Source organism: Cynara cardunculus (genome assembly GCF_001531365.2).
Source record: "Cynara cardunculus var. scolymus isolate 2C chromosome LG 13, CcrdV1, whole genome shotgun sequence".
NCBI classification, from domain to species: domain Eukaryota; kingdom Viridiplantae; phylum Streptophyta; class Magnoliopsida; order Asterales; family Asteraceae; genus Cynara; species Cynara cardunculus.
In genome coordinates, this window is record NC_037540.1 from 35,937,489 (window position 1) to 35,946,313 (window position 8,825).

Sequence of the window (8,825 nt, forward strand, 5' to 3'; positions counted from 1 at the left end):
TAAAACCAAACTTATTCAACAACCAACCCGACACAAGGTTCTTACGCAGCTCCGGAACATACAAAACATCCTTCAGCTTCAACTCTTTCCCCGATGTCATTTTCAGAACATCTCCAACACCCTTGATGTCTGCGGTGGCGGCATTCCCCATGAACAGCTTTTGACCATTATCAACATCCTTGTAGGTGTTGAAGTTGCTTTTGTCATGACACACATGACGAGTAGCTCTGGTATCAACCCACTATTGTCTCGAATTCGTATCCAACAGATTCGCCTCCGAAACCATAGCCGTGAGATCCGTAATCATGGCCACCAAATCATCATCATCATTCATCATGTTCGCTTGACGGTTATCATCTCGTTTTGGTTGCTTGCACTCAGAAGCTTTGTGACCCGATTGGCCACAGTTATAGCACTTGAACGTCTTCTTGTTGAAAGTTCTAGCTTTGGCCCAAGGTTCTTAGGATTTCCTTTCCCTTTGTCGGCTCCCTTGTTCTTGTTTTTTGGAGGATTGACCAACTTCCACCTCATTAGCTTTGGTAGAATCGGTACCATAACCATTCTTCAAAGCCACTCGATTGTCTTCTTCAATACGAAGACGCACCACAAGATCCTCCACTGACATCTCCTTTTGCTTATGCTTAAGGTAGTTCTTGAAGTCTATCCAACCGGGAGGTAGCTTCTCAATCATCGCTGCAACTTGGAATGTCTCACTAAGAACCATCCCTTCGGCAAGAACATCATGCACAATAACTTGAAGATCTTGAACTTGACTCATCACAGTTTTCGAATCAACCATTTTGAAATCCAAGAATTTGGCAACGACATGCTTCTTGGTTCCCGCATCTTCGGTCTTGTACTTACGTTCCAAAGATTCCCATAGTTCCTTAGCCGTGTCAACTTTACAGTAAACATTGTAGAGAGGATCGGCTAGCCCGTTCAACACATAGTTTCGGCACAGAAATTCAGAGTGTTTCCACGCTTCAACCGCGCTCACAGATTGAGCATCGACTTCTCCCTCAGCAACTTGGGGAGCAGATTCTRCAAGGAACCGAGCCAAGTTCAAAGTGGTCAAGTAGAAGAACATCTTCTACTGCCACCTCTTAATGTTCAGACCAGAAAACTTCTTTGGTTTCTCAGTTTGATTAGCCATCGTGTTTGGTACAGGTGCTGTAGCAGTTGGTTTCACAACAAGATCCACCATTCTGTTTAAGATTGTAAGAAAAAAATACTGTTATTATTTTAATTTGTTAATTTTTTTTATATAACAACAGAAACGAATTCTGTGGAAGAAACCAGCAACGGTTTGATTGAAACAGAAACGAATTCTATATTTAGTAAAACAGAAACGGATTCTGTAAAGAAAAGAAAACATAAACAAATTCTGAATTCCAGAAGAAGAAGGAGAAATGGTTGAGGCTCGTGTTTGACACGATTCCCTTAAACAGATTCGGGTCTGTTCCCAGGGTACAACATTCGGAGCAGGAGTACTGCCGGAGTTGACCAACTTGCCTGAAAAATTCGCCGGAAAGAAGCTTGCAAAGGAAGAGGAGCGTGTGCACTGTGTATTCCGTGGTTCTGTATATTTTCAAAATGAGAATTTGATCTGTTTATAGGCTGTAAACGTTATCATCATTTTAATGGGAATTAGTGTATTAAATGCACAATTAAATTCTCAGTAAAAATGATTCAGTTACTAAAACTGAATTAAATTTGAAAAACAAACCAGATAACCAGATAAAATTTCAGCAAAAACCGGGTTGCGTGAGCTCGTGATTTCGGAGCTGCATTCGTGTCCGCAGGTCGCGCCCACACATGAGTTCGGCGGATTTAGCCTACGAAATCCACAATCCGCACCCCCCTGCACACCCATTTGGTTTTGCTAAACTCATCCCAAGTACCCAACTTTGAGCCTCGATATCTCATTCACACATACTCGGTTTTGGACACATTATATATGGTTTCGAAGCTCTCATAACGAAGAACGTAAACCCACTAAGAGTCAATTAAAATTAAACCATATACATGTAGTTAAATGTGCCCAAAGTTAGTAAAAAATCACATTTTCTACTTAAAAATTTCCAACATAAAGTAAATCAAACTCAAAATTTCAGAGGTTCACAAAGAGAATGTGGATGTGAAAATCAAAGAGGAAGAGCTCGTGGTTATATTGAATGTTTCAATTGCCACAAACCTAGTCATTTGGCGAGGGAATGTTGATGTAAAGAAGAAGAAAAACATGATGCTAAATTGGGTGTCTGGAAATAGAAACCAGGTGCATCATAATCAAGACACTTTGTTGTTCGTGTCTCATGGTGGAGATCATGAAAATGTATGGTACATAGATAGTGGTGCTAACAAACATATGACAAGTAATAAAAATTTATTTTCCAAGTTGTTTGAAAGTAACTTTAGAGAAGTTAAAGTTGGAGACAGAAAATCATACAAAGTGAGTGGTATTGGTAAATTGGTATTTAAACAAAAGAAGGAACTATTGAAAAGTTGTCCGAAGTTTATTTTGTTCATGTAAAATATAGTTTGTTAAGTGTTGGCCATCTTTTGGAGAAGGGTTTTCATTTCCATGGTGTGGCTTGTTATTGGTCAAGGAAAAATAAACTTGTTGCTAGAGTTGAAGTTGCTTCCAATAATCTTTTCTCACTTACTCTTCGAGGTCAAAATATGTCTTGTTTTGTTGGTGTTGAAAAAGGAGTTTCCAAGTTATGGCATGATAGATATAGTCACTTGAACTATAGAGACTTGGAGAAACTTTTCAAGAAAATGATGGTAAGAGGTTTGCCTAAAATTAATCGTCTTGATGATGTTTGTGAGGCATGTCATTTGGAAAGCAACATAAAAGTTCTTTTCCTTCTCAATCCTCTTGGAAAGCAAAAAGGCTATTACAACTTATTTGGGAGTGTTGCTTACTCTTATATTCCTGATGCAAAGAGAAAAAGTTGGATGACAAGTTTCAAAAGTGTATTTTCATTAGCTATAGTGAAAGAAGCAAGGAATACGAGTCGTATAACCCGGTGACAAAGAAAATTGTGATAAGTCGAGATGTTAAGTTTGATGAAAATTCCTTCTTTGAAGAGATGAAGTTGAGAAAGAAAATTTGCTGACATTTCCTTTCCAACATGAAGAAGAAGAGGATGAAGTGTTTGAAAATGTTGGAAATGATGATCAAGGGGTAAATTCTCCTACTTACCCAAGTTCATCCTCAATTTCATTCTTAAGTTCTTTTTCAAATAGCCCAATAAGAAGCACAAGAAGTCTCTGAGAGTTAATATGATACTAATAATGAGGTTGAACAAGATGATACTATATTTTTTTCTTTCTTTGCATGGGAAGATCCTAGTTCTTTTGATGACGCTTATCAAGAAGAGGAAACTATGAAAGAAGAGATTGACGATATTGAAAATAATGATATATGGGAGTTTATCGATTTGTCTCCACTAAAAAAAATAATTGGAGCAAAATATGTGTATAAGAAAAGGATGAATCCAGATGGTTCCTAAGCACAAGGCAAGACTAGTTAGTAAACGTTACAAACAAAAGAAACGAGAATATTTTACAAAAGTACTTTCTTCCGTTTCAAGACTTGAGACGGTTCGGTTACTTATTTTTTTGCTGCTCAGCACAACTGGAAATTGTTTCAAATGGACGTAAATTCCACGTTCTTGAATTGAGTGCTCAAATAAGAAGTCTATGTTGATCAACCACTTGGGTTTATCAAGAAAGGAGAAGAAATAAAATGTACAAGTTGAATAAAGCGTTATATGGATTGAAGCAATCACCCTGAGTTTGCTATAATAGCTGTATTGATTCTTACTTTATGAAATATGGATTTAATGAACGTTCATATAGGCACACTCTCTGCACCAAAGGCAATTGTCGAGGAAGATTCACGGTTGTTAGTCTCTATGTTGGTAATCTTATTTTCACAAGAAATGATGTGAAGATGTTGAATGAATTCAATCACTCAATCATGGGAGAATTTGATATGACAAATTTGGGAGACTTCATCATTTTTTTTTGGCATTGAAGTTCATCAATCTGAGAAAAGGATTTTTATCTCACAAGAGAATTATGCAAAAGAAGTTATTAAAAAGTTAAAGATGGAGAATACTAATCTCGTGTCTACTCCATGCATCACAGGTTTGAACTTATCTAAGGAAGGTGAAGGTGAACTTGTCAATCCTACTATGTTGAGGACTCTTGTCGGAAACTTGATGTAGTACATTCAAAGAGAAACCTTATTCTAACCATTGGGAGGTTGCCAAGAGAATTTTGAGATATGTTAAAAGAACCATTCGATTATGAAGTTCTTTATGAGGCTAATATTCCGATCAACCTAACTGGTTACACCAATAATGACTTAGGAGGAAATATTGACGATGGTAAAAGCACGTCTGGGTATGTATTCAATCTTGGAAGTGGTGCAATTTCATGGTTCTCAAAGAAACAACCAATTGTCGTACTTTCTACTACATAAGCTAAATATATAGCTGCAACTTATGCAGGATGTCAACTGATTGGTTACGTGGAATTTTGGAAAGTCTCAATCAACAGCAGAATAAGTCAACTACTTTGTTTTGTTGCAATAGCTCAACTATTTCGGCCACAAAGAATCGGTTCTTCATGGAAGGATGAAGCATATCCACATCCGGTATCATTTTCTGAGAGAACTTGTGAATGAAAGATATGTTCATGTTGAGTATTGTAAGACGAAAGATCAAGTAACAGATATTTTCATCAAATAACAAAGTGGATTAGTCTTCAAGGAAAATGTTCAAAAGATTGGGAGTAAGGCGAAAGTTTAATTTAAGGGAGACATTTGTTAGCATAAAATAAATAAATTTGCATGTTTCTAGCGTATTTTGGTGTCTAGGTTCACGTAACCACCTAGAAATATAGGGAGTCTAGGAAAATGAAAAGTGGAAATTCTTTTGAGTTTAATATAGTCGTATTCATAAATGCAGGAGTAAATGATTTACCTATAAATATCTTTCATATAGTGAATGAACATATTTCAGTTCAAATGGAATCTTTCAACTAAAGCAATGAGATGCTTAAATGGTATTTGCATTGTAAGTGCGAAGCAAGAAGGAAATGAAAAAGAGAGAATTAAAAGTGAAAGAAGTTTATTCTCTATCTATTCTCCATTTTTTTTAACAAAGACGGATTAAAGGTAGAAAATATAAACCTAATTTTACACTATAAACATAACAAGGAAGATCATATAAACTAGTAAGTAGTAGAAACGAATACAAATTCGAAGACGCCATCGAAGACCGTAACTCGATGAATCCTCAAGCCCTAAATAGAAGAGATGAAGACAAATTGAATATGAAGATCGATCATATTTGGTCGAAAAAAGAAATCGTAAAACTATGTTGAATATGATGATCGAAACCAAAGAGAACTCTTTGATTGTTGAAAAATTCATGAGAAATCGTTGAACTCTAGTTGGACAGAACTCTCAGACATAACTCTCGTTGATTTCTAATAATGTTTTTATTATTTAATGTTGAATTACTGAAAATAAAAAACTCTTTACATATGTTTTTAAAAATTATAAAAACTTCTTTGAAACCTTTTATTTAGTTTCAAAATAAAAATATTTAACTTTTTTAGACGTTTTAGAAAGCGTTGTTAAAACTTGTTATTCGATTTTTGGAGATGGTTTACCTAAAAGGTGCCTCTAAAAGCTTTAGGGACGATTTCCATAGCGTATTATTTAGTTTAAAATCCTTCTCTAACAATCATCTGATCTTTTGTTACACTTTTCATTTTTGTCATGTAATTTCTTCTCTCTAAATGCTTCTTTATAGCTTTTCTAAAAACCATTTTCCTTATAGTGCATGAGCGATCTTCGTAATTTACTAAAACAAAACCTAATTCCCGTGCTTGCCAAAAAATAGTTTCTTAATCATTAAACAACTGAAGAAATTAAACACCCTTTATATTGGAATTAGTGACGAATCAATGACGAAGTGACAAATCCAGGAAGTCATATGATTGGAAACACATTTAGTAATATTAAAAAGACCGAAAGTTGAAATCCATCTAAACCGAATAACATTGGGGTTTATACACTACACCAAATGTATCTAAGGTAATATATGTAGATAGATTATGTTGTCTAAGCCTATACCTTACGCAACATATGCAGACAAAGTATGTTGTCTAAGCTGATACGTTACGCAACATATGTTTTTTACTTAGACAACATAACCTTTTGCGTGTTGTCTAAAAAGTCCGCTTAGTCAACATATTTTGTCTGCATATGTTGCCTTGGTTCTTATGCAACATTGAGAAGACACCACTCCTTAGCCAACACGGGTTTGTTGCCTAAGCCTTACGCAACATACAAACCCCTTTTAGGCAACATTTTTCATTTGTTGCCTAAGTAACATTTTGTTGTAGTAATAAAAAGGGTTTTCCATTATTCGGAAAATCTTAGTAAGACACCATTATCGACACTAAACAATGAAAAATGGGACTAATTTAAAAGAACATTCTAAAAGAAACTTGAGAAATATGAAGATCATTAAAAAAAAAAACACTAAAGGGGTGTTTGGTTCACATAATGTAATTTGATGGAATTGGAATCCATCAATGGAATTTGACTTTGAAGGAATTGAAATGGAATTTGATGGAATTTGACCATGCATTTGGTTGGTAGAAATTGGAATGAAATCTCTCAATAGAATTGGAACAATCGTCTTTGTTTATACCATCCCACATAATACCGCCACCCACGCCCTACCAACCACCATGTCACTAATGTCGTCATCACAGCTATCATCCTGCCCCAACCCCGCCCCCACCACTCCTTCCCCTGCCCCACAATAGGTGGGGTTGTTGGGGGTAGGCGGGGTGAGGTGAGGCATTGGGGATGGGCCAGTGAGTGGCAAGTGAAGACTATAGTCACTACCAAAAAACCCACTATTTCCGGCGGCCAAATCCGCCGGAAAAAGTAATTTCCGGCGGCCAAATCCGCCGAAAAAGTAATTTCCGGCGGATTTGGCCGCCGGAAAAAAGGGGCGCCGGTGATTGGTTTTCCGGCGACGTTTCCGACGGATTTTCCCCGTTTCCGGCGGATTACGGCCGCCGGAAAATCTTCGCCCGTTTTTTTAAAAAATCTTGATTAACTTAAGAGGTAAATAAAAAAAAATTAAAAAAACATTCCGGCGGAATATTCCGCCGGAAATCCGCCGGAAAAACATATATATATATATATTAAATATTTTAAAAAAAAAAAATTCCGGTGGAATTTTCCGCCGGAAAAAAATCTCGTCGGAAATATAATATTTTAAAAAAGAATTATTTAAAAAAAATATATTTTAGAAAAGATTTATTTTTTTAATAAATACGGGCGGATAAATCCGCCGGAAAAATATATATATTAAATATTTTCTTTAAAAAAATAATATTTTAAAAAAGATTTAATTTTTTTTTAAAATACTGGCGGATAAATCCGCCGGAAATATATATATAATAATATTTTAAATTTATTTTAAAATTAATATTTAAAACCTGTATTTAATACTTATATTTAAAAACTGCAAATCTGTACAATATTAAAACTGAGAATAAAAAGACGAAATAAAACTAAATATCATACATTAAAGTGAAACTACAATTATTCCAACCAAACAAAAACTAAATTGTTTCAAAGCGAAAGACAATATTCAATATGGTGGTGGCTGGGGGAAATGTTGAGATTGACTGAGCTGTCTAACCAAAGCAGCCATATCTTGAAGTTGTCTATCCTGTTGCTCCTCCCTCTGTCGTCGTCGTTCCGCCTCCATCCGCTGTCGCTCCTCCTCCGCCAATCTCCAATTCGTAAGATATCCTCTCGTCTTCTAGACCAATCGTTAATGAACATCACTTCATCTGCATAAAATAAATGGGTTATAGAAAGATCATCATTGCCAATCTCCAAACTTTTTATTTAATTTTTGTTCTTAGATATGAGCGTGTGAAGACCTTCCATGGCAATGATAAAAAGGAAAAGGGATAGAGGATCCCCTTGATGAAGGCCTCTCCGAAACCAGAATTACGAGGTTAGAGACCTATTAACCAAAACCGAGGCCAAAGCTGAGCAGAGGCAAGCTTTAACCAATCTCCTTCATTTCCTCGAGAAGTTCATGCCCTACATAATCTCGTCCAAATAACACCAGTCCACCGTATCGAACGCTTTCTCAATCGGCTTTGAAAAAGAGAACCTTTCTAGCCCAATGGATTATTTCATTAGTGATCAGAGCATCGTCCAGGATATATTTACCTTCTGTCAGTCTTGTTGGTTGCATCGTCCAGGATATACTAAATTCCGTTTGTTTTCTGCTTTTTTAAAATACATTTGGAAAAAATTGTTTTGTAAGACGCTTAGAATGTCTAAACAACTAAACTTATAGGACCAAATTATAAAACGCTTTATCTAAAATTACTACGTACAATAGGCTTATATGATGTTTTTAGACGTTTTAACAAGTTTTTAGAATACTTTTAAAATAAAATATCATATTAAATATTTTATAAGACTCTTTTGAGAAATGTTCTATAAACCCATCTTTTTATAGAACACTTGTCTTTGTAGGATGATTTTTCAAATAGCATTATATAAACTAGCTAATACGACATTTATTTTAAAATTGTCCTATTTTTTATGAAACATCAAAAAATGTCTTATAAACCCATTGTAACATTTTAATTATGCCATTTTTTTTGTTTGATCCTATAAATTAAGTCAATCATCCCATTAGAAAGATTAGACATTTTAGTTTTACTATAAAACCAAAATTGTAGTGATAAATGTAGTG